Here is a 22,302-nt window from a genome sequence, read left to right as displayed (position 1 = left end):
AGAGGATGGAATTTCAGAAGGGAGAGAGAGGGACTCCTGATAAATGCCATAGCTAGGTCCAGTGAGATGGGAAGAAACCTTCCTGTTTGGTGGCAAAAAGCCATCTCCATGGGAAAAAATGAGACCTCAAGTGATATCCCAGTTAACCAAGAGACCAACCTCCAAAGAAACTTAGGAGACTCAGAGAAGAGCTCCATCTGAGGCTCTCTTCTCGAATCCTGCTTGCTGTCCCAAGGCCAGCTCACCCATTTCTGTGACGTCAGTGACCTTCTAAATGACCATGTACCTCAAGTCATTCAGCCTAGCCCAGACACCACCGCCCTCCCCACTCCTCCTCTTGCTCTTCCTCTCTCCCCACGGCAACACACTCCTCCCCCTCCTCCACCCCACTTTGGGCCACTCACTATTCCAACAGCCTATCTGGCACTTCCGCCTGCTTGTTCCATGGCAATTTCCATTGCACTGAACCCAAAGGGAACTGATCATTATCCTTCCAAACTATGCCACTCATTAATTTCACCTGGTGACCAGTGTCTACATGAACACCTGAGAACCGCCTAGGTTCCTCCCTTTTTCCTTATTTCCCACAGAAACCACCAACCAAATGCTAAGGATACCAGTAACCCTTTGATGTCTCTTTATCCATCATCTCCCTTCCTTTCTCACTCAGTTGGTTTTTTTAGGTCTTCATCATTTCCTGCCTGGGTTATTACACCAACTTCTTCATGGATCGGCCTGTCCAGCCTGGCATTTGCCTTTATCACTTCCAGAGTGAGCTTCCTGAAACACAAAGGTAATCACATCAATATCTTAGATTCAAATTCTTCCCTTAGCATCAATAATTAACATGGGTATAAGATACAAGAAAATCACTTCTCCAATGTGCTTTCACTTTCCTTCTGTACAAAAGGAATTATGCTAAATTTCTCTACCTCCAGCAGAAGGATTTCTATGATGATTAATTCAACACTGCTTCCTAAAAACGAAGGTTTAAGGATTGTAAATGTCAAAAACAAGCCCATGATATAAAGCTAAGTTTTAAAGTTTTAACTAGAAGAATACTAAATTTTATTTTAGTGCGTGATCCCATCAGTGTGAAATGCATAGTAAAACCCTAGAAGAAAATGACCTAAATTTTAATGGTGAATGTCTCTTAATGATGTGATTATGGACAACTATTACTTTTTTATAACACATTTTTTTTTGCATCTCCCACAATGAGCATAAAATTCTTCCATAATAGAAGCAAAATATTCAACTTTTTATACCCTAAGCTGTCTGAAAGAGGCACTAATACAAAAGAGAATTCCCAATATTTAAAACAGCTGTCACAATTCTGAGGAGGACTGTTCAACTTGATTACTCACTGAACTGTTACAAGGAACTGTCCTCTCTTTGTGCTTCTCCCAGGGTTTTTTGTCTAAAAGACGTGACCAGGGACAATTCGGAACCATCCTCACACTCCCTGGCTAAGGAGGGTAGAAGAATACAGAAAGTGACAGTTAATTAAAGGAAGCTCCACGTGGCTGGCAGGTCCAGACTGTGGTGGGTAACAACTGCAGCTCTTCTGGGGCCTCGGAATAAAATTCCAAATACTAAGGCAGGCACTAAATAAAGTGAAATTTATATTTGGACTTTAACACAATTGCTAAGTGAAAAAAAAAAAAGCAGCCAATAATATTCCCTACCAATTTTACGCATACCATCCAAGGGAGCTGAAGAATAACCCCAAAAGGAATCACTTATATATTCTTTCTTGGCAGCTGGATTTTCATTAAAGGACTATTTTTCTACCTGTCTGTATTTTCAGCTTCTTGGCTTATCTCTTTCAAAGAGGAAGTTCTTTTTACATTTTTCTGCCAAGTAGGAGAGTAGAACAAGTCTAATTACTGGGACACAGGAAGATTTCTAGAGTTTCATTCTCACTTCATCCACAACGATCTGCGGAACATTGCTTTAATAAAACAGACTTTGTAAAAGTGGTTGCTAGAAAAACTCAGGATCTCTAAATCAGTGATTCTCAACAGCGGTAATTTTGACCCCCAAGACCCATTTTTTGTTATCGTAACAGGAGCTCATACTGGCATCTAGTGAGTCAAGGCCAAGGATACTATTAAACATCACAAAATGCACAGGAAAGCCCCCACTACAAAAAAAAAAAAAAATGATCCAGCCCATATGTCAAAGTATTAAGGTTAAGAAAGCCTTAAACAATCAAAAAGAAGAAAACTGTCACTCAGAGTAACCAGCTTTCAAGAGTGAAAGACAAATTTATCTCATTCTTTGTTAGACCCAAAGTCACCTACTTTCCTAAGGGCCTGCCCAGTAGAATTCAGGACTCTCTCCAGAAATAGATTAGTCACCTAGTCTTCTCCAACCTCTTTCTTTAATACCCACACAGCAAGTCTCTTCTTATCCGTAGAAATCAGAAAGAGTTCCTTCTAAATTTCATACATACCCGGTAATCACATTAACTATCATTTTTCATCATATTAAATTGTCACCTGATACTTGACAGAGACTAGTTTACAATCTGAGAGCAGACAGCAAGAAATAGGGGCAAATTAGGCTCTGGGCTATACAGAGGCCCAGGGTGGAAGGGAAGGGATAAAGAAGATGATCGACTCAAAATCCAACATCCTCAAATTCTGCCTAAATTCGTCATGCCAGACAAAATATGTACTTTGGCCTAAGACCTGGCTTTGAATTCCAGCTCCACCATTTAATAGTCGTGCAATATTTGACAAGTAATTACCTTCCCTGAGTATCAATCTCACCCTGTCCTAAGTGGAAACAATTATCTCTACCTCCCAATAATTTTTTGATCCCTCCAAATGGTAAGGGATCAATAAATATGCCTTTCTCTCTTCTGTATTCAACACTGTAATATTGACTAGATCACATTGATTTTCTGATGCTCTTCCTCAATGGAAAAGCATTTAGGATCTGAGAGTCTTGGTTTCCACATCATATAGTATATTTATAAAGTGAGTATCAAATGAAACATTATCATCTAGCATTGTGCCTGCTATTCAGAAAGCACGCTGAGATAGTAGCTACTGCTACTCCCCAGAAAGGTCTCATGACTGTTCATCATTCCAAAGAAAACTTCCTTGATCCATGATATGTTCTGATTGAAAGGTCTCTGACATATGTCTGTTCTGGAGTCAAGTAGTTCACTTCTCTGAGCATCACTCCCTTAGAATGTCTGAGCATTTCATTCACTATCAGGGAGTCACCTGGGCCTCAGTGAGAAGGAAGTCCAACATCGCTCAAATGTATTCTAATTGTTCCCCATCCTGAGACTCACCAGCATGAGAATTTTAAGTTTTAGATATCAAGGTTTACATTCAGCAATGTACCTAGACCTTGGTGGACAGCTAAATAAATCATTAACAATGCAGGAAAGGACCCTTGTGTCTGGGGCTTTGGATGAAAGAATGGGGACCCTTAGACCTTCTATATCCTTGCTGCCTTCGCAGAAAATGATCTCTGAAATTTCCCTACCTCTCTACTTGGGAATTTACTCTTTTTTTCTATTTTGACTTTTGTAACATGGGAGATGGCATCTAACTATACTCTGTATCTTTTTACAGCTTCTGGCCCAGAGCAATCAAAGTCAGCCTCTCAACGCCATTGTGTGTGCTCTGCTGTCTGGCCAAGTAGACCGGGAGCTTCATTTCCTCTCTAGATTTGTCCTCCTTCAACCCTCCACTGAAACAGCATTGGTGTAGCAAAGATTCACAAATACAGGCAATCTTTGGTTCCAGAAAAAATTCCATGATCAGTTCTATCTTTCTATTGCAGTGGATTTTTGCTATAATAGATAAGATGATATAATTTGTAAGGAAGTCCTCCACAAACCAATTTCCAAATAATCCTTCCATACTTCTGACCCAAGACACTAATAGCACCTTATCCTTCTTTACCCTGTTCTTCTTTACATACAGCTTGATGAGCATTTTTTTTTGAAGATTTTATTTATTTATTTGAGAGAAAGACAGTGAGAGAGAGCATGAGTGAGGAGAAGGTCAGAGAGAGAAGCAGACTCCCCATGGAGCTGGGAGCCCAATGCAGGACTCCATCTCGGGACTCCAGGGTCATGAACTGAGCCGAAGGCAGTCGTCCAATCAACTGAGCCACCCAGGCATCCCGCTTGATGAGCATTTTATTCTCTTAAACCTGCTCACCTATCTTCTTCCTACATAGACATCAAGCAGATGCTAAGAAGGGCTGGCTCATTTTTTCCCATAAACTAATACAGCATAGAGCATGACCAATAAAAGGTAAGCAATACATGTTTGTTCAAATAATTGCACCTAGGGGCTCCTTGGTGACTCAGTTGTTTAGGCAACTGGCTCTTGATTTCAGCACAGGTCATGATCTCAGGGTTGTAGGATCAAGCCCCATGTCCAGCTCCATACTCAGCATAGAGTCTGCTTGAGATTCTCTCTCTTCCCCTGCTCCTCACCCTCCTCACACTCAAATAAATAAATAAATAAATAGGATAAATAAATAATTGCACCTAAAACATTCATTTGCATATACAATATGACATAGGGAAACCTTGTATACAGAAAACATGAACAAAGACACTTTACAACTGATATAATGGTACTATTCAGATATCAAATGGACAGCCACCTGAACTAATGGTAGACAGAAAAGTCATTTTGGTCTTTGAGTAATGCAAGATGGTGATGCCAACTAGTAAACTGAGCTCACAATAAGGGATCCTAATGCCTATGAGGAGTGGCATTGGAGGATCTCCCTTTCTTTCAGGCAGACTAATTCAAATTAAGCCCAGGCCTCGCTTGAGGGTACAATCCTCTGGTTTCATTCCCATGGAACCATGAATCCTGGATCATCCCTCAGTGGAAGAGCTTCTTCTTTGGAGCTTGGGCACTGATACATTTGAGACCCACTTACCAATGAGTAGCTCTTAGAAATGAGTCCTGACCATGAGACACATGTGTAGTAATAAAGCAAAAGGCAAGTATCTTTTGAAATTGTTACAGATGAGCTGGACTTCAGTAAGAGCAAGAAACGAGAGTAAGATAAATGCCTCCGCTTTTACTTTAATAGAATCCTGTATACAGTATTGTAATGAAGAGTATATTTGACAAGAGCAGTTCATAGGCCATTCTCAGTAATAGGGATGTTCTAGATAATCAAAAATTCCATGAGCAAAGAGATGGTAGCTGATAGTCAGTTTTAGATACTTGAAATGTTGTTTGTGATGACTCAAAGTTGAAAACTTTCTTAATTTTTTTTAAAAAGAGGAACTGTGCGAGCTTTAGAAAAATCTTGAGTGTATCTCATTCAAACCTCTCATTTTGCAGATGAAGTACCAAAGCCTAGTAGATTCATCTGTCCAAAGATATTAGTGGCATAGTCTTAAACTTGTATTTATTTATTTACACTCCAACTTGTTTCAGAAAATTTTTAAGCTAACCAAAACTACATTCAGTTCAGCAAGAGGAAATAAGTAATTAAATAAGATTAAAGAGGGATGATCAGGTAAGAGATTTGTACATCATAAAGCCCTATATAACAGTTAGAAGTGGGCAATAAAACTGGTTCCAAGTTTTATAACAGCCAGCCACATAAAGAAAGAACTTCAATCTGTTTCATAGTTTGGAGTCTATAAAATTAAGAACGAGTTGCTCAGAAAGTTGCCAGTCCTGCACCAAGATCACAGAATCATTTCTCCCATACATTCTCATAGAGAAGGCCCTGGTCTTCACAGAGAAGAGTAAAATGATGACATCACCCAAAGAGCAGTGACTTTTGGGAGGATTAAGATGTTTCAGGCAAAAAAAAAAAAAAAAAAAATGTTTCAGGCATATGGCTCAATACTGAGAGAGAATCTAGAGAGTAGGGAGGACTAGAAGGATTGCACACCTTGAGGCAAGGGTCAATAAGCAATATTTGCCTCAAACACAATTGTGATAGATATTGAGAGGCAGTGACTTGTCAATCCTTAACCTGCCCCATTCTCGCTGTCTCCTTGCTCACCATGGGTCTTCCACTCATCCACTCAGTGTTCCAGAGAGATCCACGAACATTCCTCAACATCTTCCCCTCTCTCACATTCAGTCAGCAAGTTTTATTAATTTTGCCTCCTAAATATCTCACAACCAAACATTCACTTCTATCCTGAATTTCCATACCACCCCTTCATCATTTCATCTATAACAATTCTCTGCATTGACTTTTGTGACCCCGCCAGTCATGATCCCCACAGAGGCTACGCAACCCTTCAAAACACAACTCTGATGATATCCCTCCCCTGCTTAAGGCCTTTCAGGATTTCTCTGGTGCCTTCTGAGTTAAATTCCATGTCCTTAACACAGCAAAGCAGGTACTGCATTGTCAGTCCCTGATTGTCTCCAGCCTTTTCCACAGTCGCTCTTCTCACTCTCTTCACACAGGTCACAGGTCACGCAGGTTCAGTACATCCTTTAGACTTTCTTCCATTAGAACCTTGAAGTTTCCAAGTATTCACTTGTGAAGTGCCTTATTTGCATTTGTCACATTGTAACCAGTTGCTTACTGGAAGAATCACGTTATTAAAATCTCTCTACCCCACACATGTAAACCTCACAAGATAAGGAAATTCATCTTTCTAGCTCACTGTTGTATTTCTTATATCCCAGAGTATCAGACACAGCACAGTGAAATACTTGAATGAATATTTAGATGATTAAATGGGTAAAAAGTCAATGTTAGAGTCTAGCCATCCTATTTTTCCAGATAGATAAACAATTTTATGTGATGTGTAGAGCCATGTGTTGGCAGACATCCTCCACAGGTCTCTCGGTTTCTGCTTGTCTTCCAAGAAAAAGGCATTGATGGCTTTGTTCTGGATTATCTTTGCAAGAATGTCTACATAGCAAACAACCTTGGAAGACAGAGGTGATAGCTCTCTCCAAAGCAGAGGGCCTATTTATTTCCTGACCATAAAACTAATGTCTCCCTCTGAAGCAATGTTTTGAGAAGACTGCTAGCAGCCCTCTTACACAACTGAGAGTTTCTTAAATTCAGGGTTTCTATGACAAAAACCTACTGTGTTCACAGGATCCCATTGGACTGTTCTCCATTGCCTCTGTGGGACTTAGCAAGTCAAGGGAACCAATATAAACATGAAGCTCATGTTATTTTCTGTACTGTGAGTAAAAAAGTTCTTTGTCTCTGATCCAAGAGTCTCATGTCTTCTGCCAGCATCTATGAAACTATGGCAGGCTAATTTGATAGCTTACAAATAGGATAAAATCTTAGACTCTTCACAATTCTTGACACCGTGGGCTTTAACAATTGGCAGGGCTGGGGGTGGGAGGGTAAATGTTGACAGCCTTTTGTGAAAATTGGGAAATCTACGAAAGACAATATTTCAATTGGCTACGAATCTGGAATCTTCTTCAAAAGGTAATTTTGTGGTGACTCAAAAATATGTTAACTTTTGGCCTCAGCTTTCATAAATGTCATAAATATATTATAATATGGTATTTTAAAAAGTGTGATTCTTGGAGCACTTGCAACAGAAATGCTCAACTCCTGTACCCTATCCTGAGTCTATTAAATTAAAACTATACTCATAAAATTATTATTATATTTGAAAAAGCAGGTTTGCACTGATCCATTAATATTTTTCCCCATACATCCTAGAAACCCAAAGCATACATCCTCCCTCAGACAAATACATACATATTGTTCAACCCCAGGATCTTAAGAGTTATAGCTATGCCCACACTGTAATCTCATCCCACCCTTTCTGTTTCTAATAATCCCACCTATGGTCTTCAATTCAATACATCACCATCTTATATATATTTTATGGATAATGAATAGATGGTAGATGATGATAACAGATAATGAGAGGTAGCATATCCTACAAACAAGATAAACCAAATATACTAAAACCTCTCCATTTGGAATAGGGCAAGTATCGTAGGCAGATAAAAAATAATTTATTAAGTTTTTCCTTTAACAGAAACTGAACTGATAGTCTTCTCTTTAAATCTATACATGCAAAACTAAATGACATTTCTAGTAAATAAAGAAGCTGAGCATTTATTGGTACAGCAAGGTCTGAATTTTCTGCTTCCCTTTATTTCACAAATAAGCTCTAAACCTTGCAGTGTCCTATATGAAAAGCACTGCTTGCTCAAATGCCATGAATGAAAGATCTAATTACTGATGGAAACTCACCTGTGAGCACAGCCCAGCAAGAGCTGCTAGCGGGGCTCATTTAGAGTCTCTTAATGGTTTTGATTCAAAGAACTCCCTGAAGACTGAACTGATTACACCAGGATTTTTGGCTGCAGTGGTCAAAGTAATAGCCACAGGATATGACAGGAATTATGATGGATATCAAAAACTCTGCAAATCGGAGAATAAAGTCACTTTTCTACCTGAGAGTTCTGTTCCATACAAAACTTAGAATATATCAACAGTGAAAAGGTAGTCTCCTCCCAGTGGAAGTAATGAAGATATACAACACACAACTCTGCCAGAGAAAAGGAAAAGAATTTTTTCTGTGAGAAGATTTTCTCCTCATATAACCTAATTGGAAATTGTTTGTGATACTAAATAATCCATTGGATTATTTTTTATTCAAATTCAATTAGCCAACTTATAGTACATCATTTGTTTCAGGCATAGTGTTCAATAATTCATCAGTTGAATGAATGAACACCCAGTGTTCACATCATGTGCCCTCCTTAATGGCCGTCACCCAGTTACCCCATCCCTCCACCTACCTTTCCTCCAGCAACCCTCAGTTTGTTTCCTATAGTTAGGAGTTTTTTCTACCTCTCTGATAATTTCCCATTTGGTTTTCCCTCATTCCCCAAAGGTCCTCTACCCTGTTTCTTATGTTCGACATCCAAGAGAAACCATATAATTGTCTTTCTCTGATTGACTTATTTCACTCAGCTTAATAGCCTCTACTTCCATCCATAACAATGTAAATGGTAAGATTTCATCCTTCCTGGTGGCTGAGTAATATTCCACTGTATACACATATACATACTACATCTTCTTTATCTATTCATCCGTCAGTGGACATCTCGGCTCTTTGCACAGTTTGGCTATTGTGGACATTCTTCTATGAACCCTGGGGTGCAGATACCCCTTCAGACGACTACATTTGTATCTTTTGGTTAAATCCCTAGTAGAGCAATTGCTGGGCCATAGGGTAGCTCTATTTTTAACTTCTTGAGGAACCTCCATACTGTTTTCCAGAGTGGCTGTATCAGCTTGGATTATTGAATATTCACTAGATTAACATAGAAAAAATGATCAGCCTTCACAGTATATATAAGTAAACCTTTCTCTTTTCAAATCAATTTCTTTCAGATATTAAGATGTCTTTCAATGTGACCTAAGGTTTGGTGCTATGACAAAAAATTTCCATTTAACTTTTTTAAAAAAGATTTTCTTTATTTATTTGACAGAGATCACAAGTAGACAGAGAGGCAGGCAGAGAGAGGTAGGGGAAGCAGGCTCCCTGCCGAGCAGAGAGCCTGATGTGGGGCTTGATCCCAGGACCCTGAGATCATGACCTGAGCCAAAGGCAGAGGCTTAACCCACTGAGCCACCCAGACACCCCTCCATTTAACTTTTTAAAAATGCTTGTAGGGGATTATTCTTTTCTTCATTTTTTAATTATATGTTTGAGAGCCAAACATATAATCTTTAAACATGTATATATGTACATGTACACACACAATTTAAAATGAAAACTAGTTAAAGCCCAAATGATTTATGTAGATACTCTGCCCTCAAGAGAGTAGAGCATAACTCCCCACTTCTAATGCGTGGTCCTAGTGACTTCCTTCAAAAAAGAAGAGGATGGAGGGATCGAGGGACAAACTAAAATGGAAAAACCTGACAAACATGACCTCAGTGAAGAGTTCAAGGATTACATCCCTAGTGACAACTCATGCTTTCTTGATACAATATGATGAGAACGGCACATTTACCTCTGTAGTTCTCCTCCCCAAAACTTCCAACCCAAGTCTAATCAGAAAGAAAACATCAGACAAACCCCAGTTGAGGGACATCTACAAAGTACCTGACCAGAACTCCTCAGAACTGTCCAAGTCATCAAAAGCAAAGAAAATTTAGAGGCTGGTAAAAGGATATAAACTTTGAGTTCTAAGATAAGTTCTGAGGTCTAATGTATAACATGGTGACTGTAGTTGATAACACTATATTGTATATTTGAAATTTGCTAAGGGAGTAGAATTTCAGTGTTCTCATCAAAAGAAGAGATAATTTTTTTAAAAAAGAAGTTTCCCATTTTTCTTATCCTTTATATTAAAAGTGAAAGCAAAATGAGTTATATTGTCTAGTGGATAGCAATTGTTATCATATAGTGTTCACAGGATGATCATTAGAGGTGCTCTGATTTGCATATGAATGGGTAAATTAAACTATACTCTTGAAAGACCAAAAAAAAAAAACAAAAAACAAAAAAACAAAGAGTCTGAGAAACTGTCATAGCCCAAAGGAGCCTTGAAACATGATGAGTAAATATAATGTGATATCCTGGATAGGATCCTGGATGAGATCCCAGGTGGATACCAAGGAAACCTGAATAAAATATGACCTTTAGTTTATAATAACGTATCAATATTAATTCATATGTTATGACAAATGTACCTTACTATAAGATGTCAATAACAGACAAAACTAAAAGTAGGGTATTTAAGGACTCTACTATCTTCTCAATTTTCCTGTAAATTTAAATCTATTTTAAATACAAAATTGGCTTTTAAAGTTTTTTTTTTTAAGATTTTATTCATTTATTTGACAGACAGAGATCACAAGCAGGCAGAGAGGCAGGCAGAGAGAAAGGAAGGCAAGCAGGTTCCCTGCTGAGCAGAATGACCGAATCGGGGCTGGATCCTAGGACCCCAGGATCATGACCCGGTCGAAGGCAGAGGCTTTAACCCACTGAGCCACCCAGGTGCCCCTCTTTTAAAGTTTTTTGAGTGAGTCAATAAATTGTTTTCTGAAAAACAAATTAAAGCTACATATTCAGAAGCCAGGTCTGATGCTAAGTCAGTAGTGATTATCTGATTATATCCATGTAGGCTAATTATAACATAGTTATAGTTTTTAAGGTTTTTGTTTAAAGATTGATTGATTGATTGATTTGACAGGGAGAGAGAGAGAGTAAGCACAAGCAGGGGAAGTGGCAGGCAGAGGGAGAGGGAGAAGCAGGCTTCCTGCTGAGCAGGAAGCCTGACATGGGGCTTGATCTCAGGGCCCTGGGATTATGACCTGAGCCGAAGGCAGACGCTTAACTGACCGAGCCAAACAGGTGCCAAACAGGTGCCCCATAATATATAACATAGTTATATATTAATAAAATATTAAATATAAAATATATTCATATTATATTATTTATATTAAATATAATAAAATATATAAAATATAACATAGTTATATTTTAACAGAACTACACAGCATCCAAAAGCAAGATGAAGAATTACACACTAACAAACCAAAGAAGAATGAACTTATGCTTACAAGAACTTGCATGTCACTTCTGAATTGCATCTTCTAAATGTCAATTCCTCTAGCAAATGCTTTCAGAACAGAAGGCACCATTTTACTGCTCCTGGTAAATACAAGGCACTGACCTCAGCCAATAGCAAAAGCAAAGTATGCAGGGCTAATAAGGTATGAATTCAGGATAAAAAGTGACATTCTCAAAAAAAAAAAAGAAAATCCTCCTGTACTCAGTGCCTGAAAGTCCTTATCCAGGGTATAAGATAGTTCACCATCACAAAGATTTAATTACAAATTCTTCCTAATTCATAATGAACCAAAATTTCTACTCAAGTCTAAACGAGTAGCCAGGGTTGTTTTGGCTCCATGGGTTGGCAATGGCCTTTACAAAGAAATGGATTGAGTTAAGAAAGAGAGAGAAGGGAAGAGAAATGTACTATTCATATGCTAACTCATCAGTTCAGCTCGATTTGTATTTATATAGATTTCATATATACTGAAGTGATGTTCTAATTGGTATTTAGGTTCCCAATATATCTCATGAGCTAAATGAAGTCTCATGACATATATTGGGAACCTAAATACCAATTAGAACATCACTTCAGTACAAAAATAAGTACTGATTTCCAAACATTGAATTATAAACAACTGACTATGGAAATCAAACCACATGTAAAACATTCCCTACTCACATACATTCATATCAGGAATTTCATGTGTTGTGTCCACTTACTTAGAGCATTTGAGTAATGCTACACCTATTTTCCTCTTCATCCAATTAAAGTACCAACACTGTCTGTCCTAGGGGAAAAATTAGGGACATAAACTAAACCCTAGTTGCAGAGTTGTTCCATAATAATATTTATAATAGGGAAGAGCTCATTTCTAACGAAAAGGAGACTGCTTAAATGAACATGCATGTCTTGATAGTGGTATATTATGCAATCATTAAAATGGTTATAGGAAAACATTTAATGTCAGGAAAAATTTTCTATGATATACTGGGATGGGGTCAATTTACCTGTTCATTCTCAAATCAACCTCCATCATTCTCTGCTCTGTCCCATCTCTTAGGGAACTCGTTTCTTACCTGTGGCATTCAGTAGTTCCAGACAATGAAAAGCACCAGCAGAACACTAAAGTGTGGGTGTAGCCAACAATGTCACAACGCATGCGGGTCACCTAGAACCCATTTATTTATGGTTTCTATGTGTCCCTCACCCAACTCCCCCCAGGCTTCCATGTGGTTTCATTTCAAGGGAGCCCCTGCAATTATTTTTTGGAGAACTGTTTTCAGGCTACTAGAGCTCGCTTTGCTTAGCAAAGATCTGGAAATGCCTGGGTACTTTGGAGGAGAGGGTCCCATCACAAATGCTGGAGATGGGTGGGAATTAAAAAAAGAAAACAACAACAATAACCAAAAACCCAGCTCCTTTGCTTCCAGATCAAAGAACACAGGTGCAGCTTACACTGTAGGAGTCAGCTACAGCTGCCCTCTGAAGAGCTCTGCCTGACTTTCACTCCTCTCTGATCCTGCCTCTCCACTCCTCTGAGGGTCTCCCTTAGGAGCACTTCTGCAATAATTCCTTACACACAAATCCTTGTGCTAGGAGAACTCCCTCTCCCTCTGCTCCTGTGCTACCCCTGGCAGGGAATGCACCTCCTCCATAACTCCAGGTCCTGCCAGCTAACTTCCGCCTGCTTGACCAGTACAAGCACACTCAAGTCTCTTATGTGAAGGTTGGGACATTATTCAGAAGAGTGGGACTGTGAGATTTGGGATGGGAGGTACTTGGACATTTCAGATAAAACTGAACAATCTTGAGTCGCCCAAACATCTTGGGCCTCCATTGTCTCCCACTCCCTCATCTCATGCAGCCCAACACCAAGAAGCAGCTAAGCCAACAGGAAGAATGGTTTGCTGAAGACTCACTGAGGTTGATGTGCTCTTCCAAGATGGCGGTGCCTGTTCAAGCTAGAGACCAATATAAGGTGCTGTATTCCCCCACTGTCACTATACACAGCCTGGACATTAAGAGATGGAAGTAGAGGAAGCCCTTTTCACCATTAGACATAATATTCCATCATTGTAACCTTGCAGCCCTGAGTTCAGACAGCTTATGGATCTTAGTTCCCAAGGGAGGAAGGTTCTATAATCATCCCATTAAATGATAAGTTACAACTGTCATGTGGTCACTTTAGGCTTCTCATACCATTGATTTAACAAGCAGAGGAATTACTGTACTAACTGTGATGATATATACAATCTATCAAAGGGAAACACATTGAGGCTACACAACAGGGGCAGAAGACTACGTCAGAACCCAGAAGATGCCCCATGGCACCTTGCAGGACTTTCATGTCCACAGTAAAAGTCTCGTGAAGATTACAACAACTCAACCAAGGCAGGACCCCTAATGACCCGTGTGCTTCAGGAAGAAAGATTCAGATCACTCCACCAAGAACAGAACCCAGGCAAGGTGTGCCTCAGTGTAAGAGAACAGAGTGGACAGTTAAAAAAAAATAATAATGTGTCCATGATATGACCTCATGATCAACCAAAACAATGAGGGCTGTAGCACCTCTGCACGTTTTCCTCACACATGTGCCCATATATGTTAACAAGATACCTAGTTTTACCTTTCCCCTTCCTGTACTATTTTGTTTGGGAGGGGCCTGGGTGAGTCCCAGCTTTGTCATTTAGTCCTCAAAAACCCTAACTGCAACCAGGAGAACCCGGAACTAATGGAGGGGCGGCATATCACCTAGAGAAACTAGCTTGACTAACACAGTTACTTCATGCCTCCATTTGGGGAGGAAAGGAGGAAAATGTTTCTCTGTCTAAATGACAGCTGTCCCCTGCTAGGCAGATACGTGAAGCTGTTGCATGGACATTAAACATGGGGAGAGGGCGCCTGGGTGGCTCAGTGGGTTAAGCCGCTGCCTTCGGCTCAGGTCATGATCTCAGGGTCCTGGGATCGAGTCCTGCATCAGGCTCTCTGCTCAGCAGGGAGCCTGCTTCCTCCTCTCTCTCTGCCTGCCTCTCTGCCTAATTGTGTTCTCTCTGTGTCAAATAAATAAAATCTTAAAAAAAAAAATAACATGGGGAGAAGGGGGAAACGACACTGGGTAACAAAAAAGAGACCCCGTAAAAGCCACCCTCCTGTTGGCTCTCAGACCCACTTTCTGCTCATCTTCTCCCTGTTGCATTGCACAGGCAACTACACTTCCCCAGCCCAGAGTGTTTAACCAGAAGACCAAAGGAATCATCAGCAAATAGAAACCACCATATACGTTTCAAATGAGGGTAAAATAAAGAGGATTTATTACACAGCTGATGCAAGCGTTTAGAAGCCAAACAGGATGGCGAGGCAACCTAGAAATTACCAAGAGTAGGACAACGCTTCACTCCTAAACATGAGGGATGAAGGGAAGAAGCAGTGCTAAGAGAACACAGACCCCAGGACCATCGTGCTGGAGGGAGATCCATGGAGGGAGCTACAGAGCTAGCGCTGAGGAGTCCTGACCAGTATAAATATAGAATACCACAGAGTCTGTGCAATATGTTCTCAATTAAAGAAAACACACAGGGCGCCTGGGTGGCTCAGTGGGTTAAGCCTCTGCCTTTGGCTCAGGCCATGATCTCAGGGTCCTGGGATCGAGTCCCGCATCAGGCTCTCTGCTCAGCAGGGAGCCTGCATCCCTTTCTCTCTCTGCCTGCCTCTCTGCCTACTTGTGATCTCTCTCTGTCAAATAAATAAATAAAATCTTTAAAAAAAAAAAAAAGAAAACACATACATATTCATAAAAATGTTCTGAAAAGCTATACTTTCTATTTGTTAACAGTGGCCAAAAACTCCGGTATAGAGGGATCTCCCCCTTATCTGTGGAGGATACGTTCCAAGACCCCCAATGCCTAAAACTGAGGATAGTACTGAACCCTATATTATATATCCTATGTTTTTCCTATATAGACAGACCTATGACAAATTTTCATTTACAAATTAGACACCGTAAGAGATAATAACAAATAATGAAATACAATAATTAAAACAGGTGTGTTTAAAAAAAGTTGTGTGAATGTGATCTCTCTCTCAAAATATCTTATTGTACTGTAACTCACCCTTCATCCTGTGATGAAGTGGGATGATAAAACGCCTCCATGGTGAGGCGAATGGCACAGTCATTGTGACCTAGCATTCAGCTACTATTGACCTTCAGCAACATGTCAGAAAAGGACTGTCTGCTTCCAGATGGTGCTTGACTGCAGGTATCTGAAACCCCAGAAAGTGAAACCACCTGAAAGGTGGAACTGCTTTACCAAAATTCTGCTCTTCGTTCCATGTTATTCCTTTTGGAGGTCGCGAAGGGAAATACATTCATAGACCACAATGTCCAGCAAACAAATTCTCTTTCTTACATGAAATGTGGCCCCAGATCCTAATAGGTACCTCTGGTGAGCAAGATTAGACTATGATTTCTTCTGACCCCCTACCTATGGTGTCTTGCTCCTCCTCTCCCTTGCTCTCCATTAGACATACTCGGATTCTGGGCCCCAGGCTGCCTCCAGGCTAGGAGGAAAAGGGAAGTGCGGAAGAGCTAAGGGAAACTTCTCCAAGGCACTCTAGCAGTAGGGAAGTATGTAGCAGCAGCATCTACAGCTGAGGGAAGAGGGGAGCCCAAAGGAGGCACAGGGGCGTAGGGCCATGAGAAAGCTGGGGGGCCGGGTAGAAACACTGAGAAAACAACTCCAGGGAACACTAGCAGCACGGCATGGCAACCACAGTGACTGGGGAAGAGAAAAACAGCTGAGAGAGATCTTCTATGGGGCACTTACAGGTGAACGCTGCTGAGGGGAAAAGGAAGCGTGGGACTGAGTGCTCACTTTTTACATAAAGTTCCCACACTCTCTTTGAGAAGCAAATAATCCCTCCAGGAGAGGGGCCAAAAACACAGTCCTTTCTTTATACTTGCAATCTTGACTCTCTCGCAATGACCAAATCTTTGTCACTGGCTTAATCTCACTGTGCCCAGGTCCTACTTTTCAAGATGAGGTCTCTCATGAGAAATACAGCAGATGCTGCTGGGTGCCTCCCCACACTGACTCCCAGCCCATTTTACATAAAAGGACTCTCCCACTTTGTGCAGAGAGCCACCCTTCTCTGAGCATCCACGTGCTTTAGGGAAGGCTAATGCCATGTGTAGCCCCAGGGGGCAAATGCTGATAGATGTCAGCCAATCACAGAGGTCCCATTCTCTTGCTGATGATTGGTTTAGGCAGGAGTATACGAGGCACTCGAGTTTGATGAAACAGGAGAAGGTATCTGCTATCAGGCTTCTGGGAAAGACTTCTCTCTTAAGACACACATGAGAGGCACCTGGGTGGTTTGGTCGGTTGAGCCACCACCAACTCTTGGTTTCAGCTCAGGTCATGATCTCTTAGGTTGTGGGATGGAGCCCCCTCAGGCTCGGTGGTCAGCGGGGAGTCTGCTTCCTCCCTCTCCTGCCCATCCCCCCAACCGCACGTGTACGCATGCACATGCTCTCTCTCCCCACCCCAAATTAATAAATAAACCTAAAAAAAAAAAAAAGTAGTAGTAGTAGAAGAAGACACACATAAGAAAAGGACACACATGAGAAAAGGAGTTCTTCCAGATGATCATATCTGGTTAGGATCCTTGAAAGTGTTGCAGCCTTCTCGCATTAGGAGGGAAAAGTACCTAAGGACAAATCCAAAATGCTGACAATGGCAGAGCAGAAAGATAGAACATGGAGTCTAATGATGTAATTTATGCATTAAATCAGCCAATGCTGGCACTGCCCTATCCTTGGCTTGTGATACTTACTATCCTTGATTAAAGGTATTAGACTTGGAGTTTTCTGTTGCATGAAGACTAAAACGTTCTAATTGGTATAGACAGTATCTCAGATCTTCTGATAATTTGTGTTTGGGTTGGAGCTATTAATGCTAGTTATCCTAATGAACAACCCCCAAATCTCAGTGATTGAACACAATTAAAAGTCCATGGCTGGCTCATGATCAAATATGTTTGACAGCTGACCTTTTCTGTGTGTTTCAGAGATTCTTGCTTCTTCTGTGTTATGTTTCTAGCATTCTTTGGTGTTTCCCTGACATCATCTTTGGATCCTCCGCATTCAACTCACTGACAAGTGAACTGGAAGACTGTAAAAGATGGCAGAAGACATTTAGGGGCCAGATCTGCCTGGAGAGTTGACTCTTTCACATGTTTTCTAGGCATGTCCAGTGTATTTGTCAACTTTACATTTGTCTACACATTACAGAAACCCAACTGCACTAGCACTAACAAATTCATTTTTATACACACAAATACAAAATCCAAACAAGACAGCTTAGCATTAGTACAACTATACCAAGATCCCACCTAGGACCTGGGATCCTTCTGTCTTTCCCCTCTACCACCCTGAGTATGAACCTTTCTTCCTTATGCTCCCTTATGCAACACTTCTAGGGATTAGAGTATTATACTTAATTCCAGGCAGGAAGGAGGTGAAAGGGCTAAAAGCATGTTTCAGCTGTCTCCTTTTGGTCTAGGAAGGAAAAAAAAAAAAAAAAAAAAAAAAAGCTTTCCTAGAAAGCTTACCCTGAAGATTTCTGCCGATTTTTCATTGGCCAGAACTGTATTTCCTAACAAGGTAGATTGGTGTAATGAGCGCCAAGCTAGCTCCATTGCCATACTGAACAAGCAGGCTTCTGTAATGAAGGGGGAAGGGAGGATGAGTACCAGGTAGGCACCTATGAGAGTCTGCCTCACCTAGATGTGCCAGTCATCCAGAGCTTCAGAGGGGACCTCCAGTACCCTGGTTCCACTGAGGCCTTTAAATCGGGAGTCCAACCAATGAAAACAAATACCTTCACTGTCTTTAATGTCCATTTATTGAAAGAGTTGAAGATTTCAGGGGCGCCTGGGTGGCTCAGTGGGTTAAGCTGCTGCCTTCGGCTCGGGTCATGATCTTGGGGTCCTGGGATCGAGTCCCGTATCGGGCTCTCTGCTCGGCGGGGAGCCTGCTTCTCTCCCTCTCTCTCTCTCTGCCTGTCTCTCTGCCTACTTGTGATTTCTCTCTGTCAAATAAATAAATAAAATCTTAAAAAAAAAAAAGAGTTGAAGATTTCAGATTTGCTACCTCTAGGGCACACACTGGATAGCTAGTTTGTGCAAGCACACTTTGAATGTCCTTGTTAAACACTATCTTGAAAATGGAGAGATCCTGCCCTCCCTCAATACTCCCATCAAGCAGAATGTGTAGCAGAATGTGTCATTCTGTGTTCAAGGTCAAGGGCTCTGGGAGTGGCCAAGAGTGTCTCCATTGTAAGGAAGGGTATCCATGTGGCAGGGCTTGATCTCCTTGGAAACGCTGGCTATAATTGCTATAATAGAAAACTTGCTGCATGTAGATCCCAGCAGTAGGTTCTCTGTTTGCTCAGCCGTTCCTGGACTCCCTGTATGTAAGCCCCCCCAACAAACCTGTCTTGATTGCTGTCTTTGAGTCTTTTCTTTGGCCTCAGCAGTCCATCACCCACCCTATGCTTTGAGTCTGGTGGGTGAGGCTGCACACTACCTCAGACAAATTAAAACACTAGTTTCTTGTTTGAGTCAGACACAAGTTTGTCTTCAGATAGAATAACAGGGGGTGGGGTCCCGGTGTCATTTATTTTCAACCAAGACACTTCCTGTGGTGTGCCAGCTTTAGTCATGTTTTCCTGAACTAGGAATGTGATTCAATCATTGTGTCTATAACTCTTGTTAGCAAGAATGAGAATCAGCAGTTCAATCTCCCTGAGAACTCAAACGTAAAATTGAAGAGAGGTTTCTGGGGCATGAATTTAAGGCACGGCCTATGATGCAACTTTGCCTGGGATGCAAAGGGGCCAAGAGCACCACTGTGCATTCACTGAGCTGTTTTCAGTTCACCTACCTAACACATATTTTTAAAAACATTTTCTATTATATGTAAAATCAATACATATTGGAAGGTACCAATACATAGTAGGAACAAACCCACCATCAAGGATCTTATAAGTTAATAGACAGTCTATGACATGCACCAGAATAAACACAATGCAAATTAGATTATAATAAGCACAATGTGTGTACTATAAACAAAGACAGAAAATCACATTCCATGTGGATATTTAGAAAAGTGGTTATGGCATGAATCTGGGTCCTGAGCATGGGTAGAATTTTGATAGACCTCAATACAGGGAAGAAAAAGTTAAAATGGAGGGAAAACGTAAGTATGTATGCTTAGCAAATAAATAAATAAATAAATAAATAAGTGGAGAACTCTGTTTATAAAATCTAGAAGATATTTGAAAAATAAAGTTGCCAACATGGACTGAGACCAAGTTAGAAGACCATGGAAGCCTCTATCTTAGCTGACTTCAATATATGCACTTTTCTGGGTTGTAAAGCTGGCAAGAAGACTTTTAAGGGGTGAGGAAGAATTTACAATGACAAGTTTTCCAAAGTGAATGTTCTAAGAAAAAGAAGGTCTGGAGTCAGGAAGAAGTCTGTCTAAAGTTTCATCAAGCAGAATGGAATGGTAAGGCTCTCTTGGTCACTCCTGAAAGCCATCAGTTACAGCATATCTGAAAATCGAAAGTGGGGTCTATGGGCCATGTTTGTTTCATGGAATATGGAATGAACCATAATACTGAGCTCAAACATAGTTACCAAGTTGCCTCATTTTAATAATCATATTTAGGAAATTGAAGATTTTTTAAATTAAATATATAACAGTTTTTACTAACAAAGGATTTATTTTTAAAATTGAAAAGCATCATGGGATGCCTGAGTGGCTCAGTCAGTTAAGTGTCTGCCTTCCGCTCAGGTCATGATCCCGAGGTCCTGGGATTGAGCCCCACATCAAACTCCAGGCCCACATCAAACTCCAGACCTGCTCAGCTGAGGTCTGCTTCTCCCTCTCCCTTTGTCTGCTGCTCTGCCTACTTGTGCTTGCCTACTCTGTCGCATAAATAAATAAATAATCTTAAAAATAAAAACTGAAAAGGATCTCTGTTCTCAAAATTTATTAAATCAATGCACATCCCTAACTGCATGCCAACCAGCTCGCAGTGCCGGTAGTACAAAGACAGGACCAAAAGCAGAATCTTGCTTCATTCCACCTGTTCCTAAACAAAGAATTGTGTGTTTATTTGGTGCCAGCATGGCTATGTCTTGCTGTCATTCATCAATAAGAAATTCATAGCATCAGTATAGAACAAGTGCTGCCCTCCTACAGTGTAATCGTGAGTCACTGGGGTCATTAATGTGAAAGTGGGAAGTTGAAGATTATTTTCATAATTGCCACCTACTCGGATGGAAACATACAGCGAACTGCTTTCTTCAAGTGTCAATGAAAATATCGTCTCAAACATATAATTTGAATGATTCTTAAAACACAGTGAAAGTTTGCCTTTGCTCAAAGGTGAAGAGAAAAATTTTAAGGAGTAGTTAATAGGTAGAAGTAAGGAATAGAAAGATGTTCACAAACAAAATACTGGGTGGCAATAGGTGATGGTAAGAGATACTTCCTCTTAAATAATTCAGCTTTTCTTCAGGGTCACTGTGTTTATCTGAAATTTTTCATTTACTTTCTGCTTCTTCCAACTGCACGAATGGAAGGCACAGTAAGATTTAGTGTAGATGGTATTTCCAAGAGATACTTACATAAATGTCACTTGGAGAAAAATGCTGTATTCCCAGTGTCAGAAAACCAACCCTCAACCTTACTGAATGCTTGGTCTATAGTTACCCTTAAAAATTAGGTATTAGAAGAACATATTGGATTTAATGCCAAGGAAGTATTTTTAATAGCCTATTTAAATCATTTAATAGCCTATTTAAATCATCTCTTATTCTTCCTATTTGTGTTAAGAATTTTCTCAGTTAATTTTATGAATGAATCTAACAAACCTCAGGGATTATTTATAAGGAATTTTCAGGCCACAGGTCAAGAAGACAAAAGAAGTATTACATTGCTTTTTGGAGTGATTTTCTCTCTAAGCAGATGGGGAGGAAGAATAAAATGTTTGGATTTCAGTTTTTTATCTATAGGAAATGTCCCATTAAGCCAAATTATTTAGGAATTCAAATTTAAGTCCAAAATAACTCTAACTTTGGGTTTGATTTAGTGCCATCTGAAAGACAGGTGGGGCCAGATGGAAGTCACATGCTACTTTGTTTTGTTTTATTTTGTTTCCAAAAATAAATTAACAATAGCAACAACAACAACAACAACAACAAAGAGGAATATGCAGAAGACTAAAACAAACTAAAAAAGCAGAGAGGTAAGTGAACTACTAAACTGGCTTTGCAAGAGAGTTTCTGCTGTGTTCTCCTACTTTGCAGTCTGCATAAGTTTCAGGAGATAAAGGCAAAGCCTAGGGCAAGTGCAAGGCAAGGAATCTTATAAGAAATCCTCCTTCATAAAACTGAAAGTCCAGTGAATTTTATCACAGTGTAAAGATGAAAAAGAAATAGCCCAGGCATAAAAGTACAATGGCACTGGAAAACAGGGGGGGAAAGTTCCCCTGAGAAATTGCAACCACAATCCTTACTTTATACAAGTTTGCAAACCCAAACCATGCACCCTGTGTAATCTATAAAACCCAAATTGAGAATTCAAACTCCTTCTGCATCAGTAGTTACCTAAGGGAACTGGCAGCAGCAAACACAATTATCTCTGGAGACTTGAAAAATATTCCTACAGATATAATTCAAAGGAATATAAGCAGAG

The sequence above is a fragment of the Mustela nigripes genome, chromosome 13 (genome assembly GCF_022355385.1).
Source record: "Mustela nigripes isolate SB6536 chromosome 13, MUSNIG.SB6536, whole genome shotgun sequence".
Lineage (NCBI taxonomy): Eukaryota > Metazoa > Chordata > Mammalia > Carnivora > Mustelidae > Mustela > Mustela nigripes.
The sequence above is the reverse complement of the archived record's forward strand: the minus strand, read 5'-3'. Positions refer to the sequence as shown.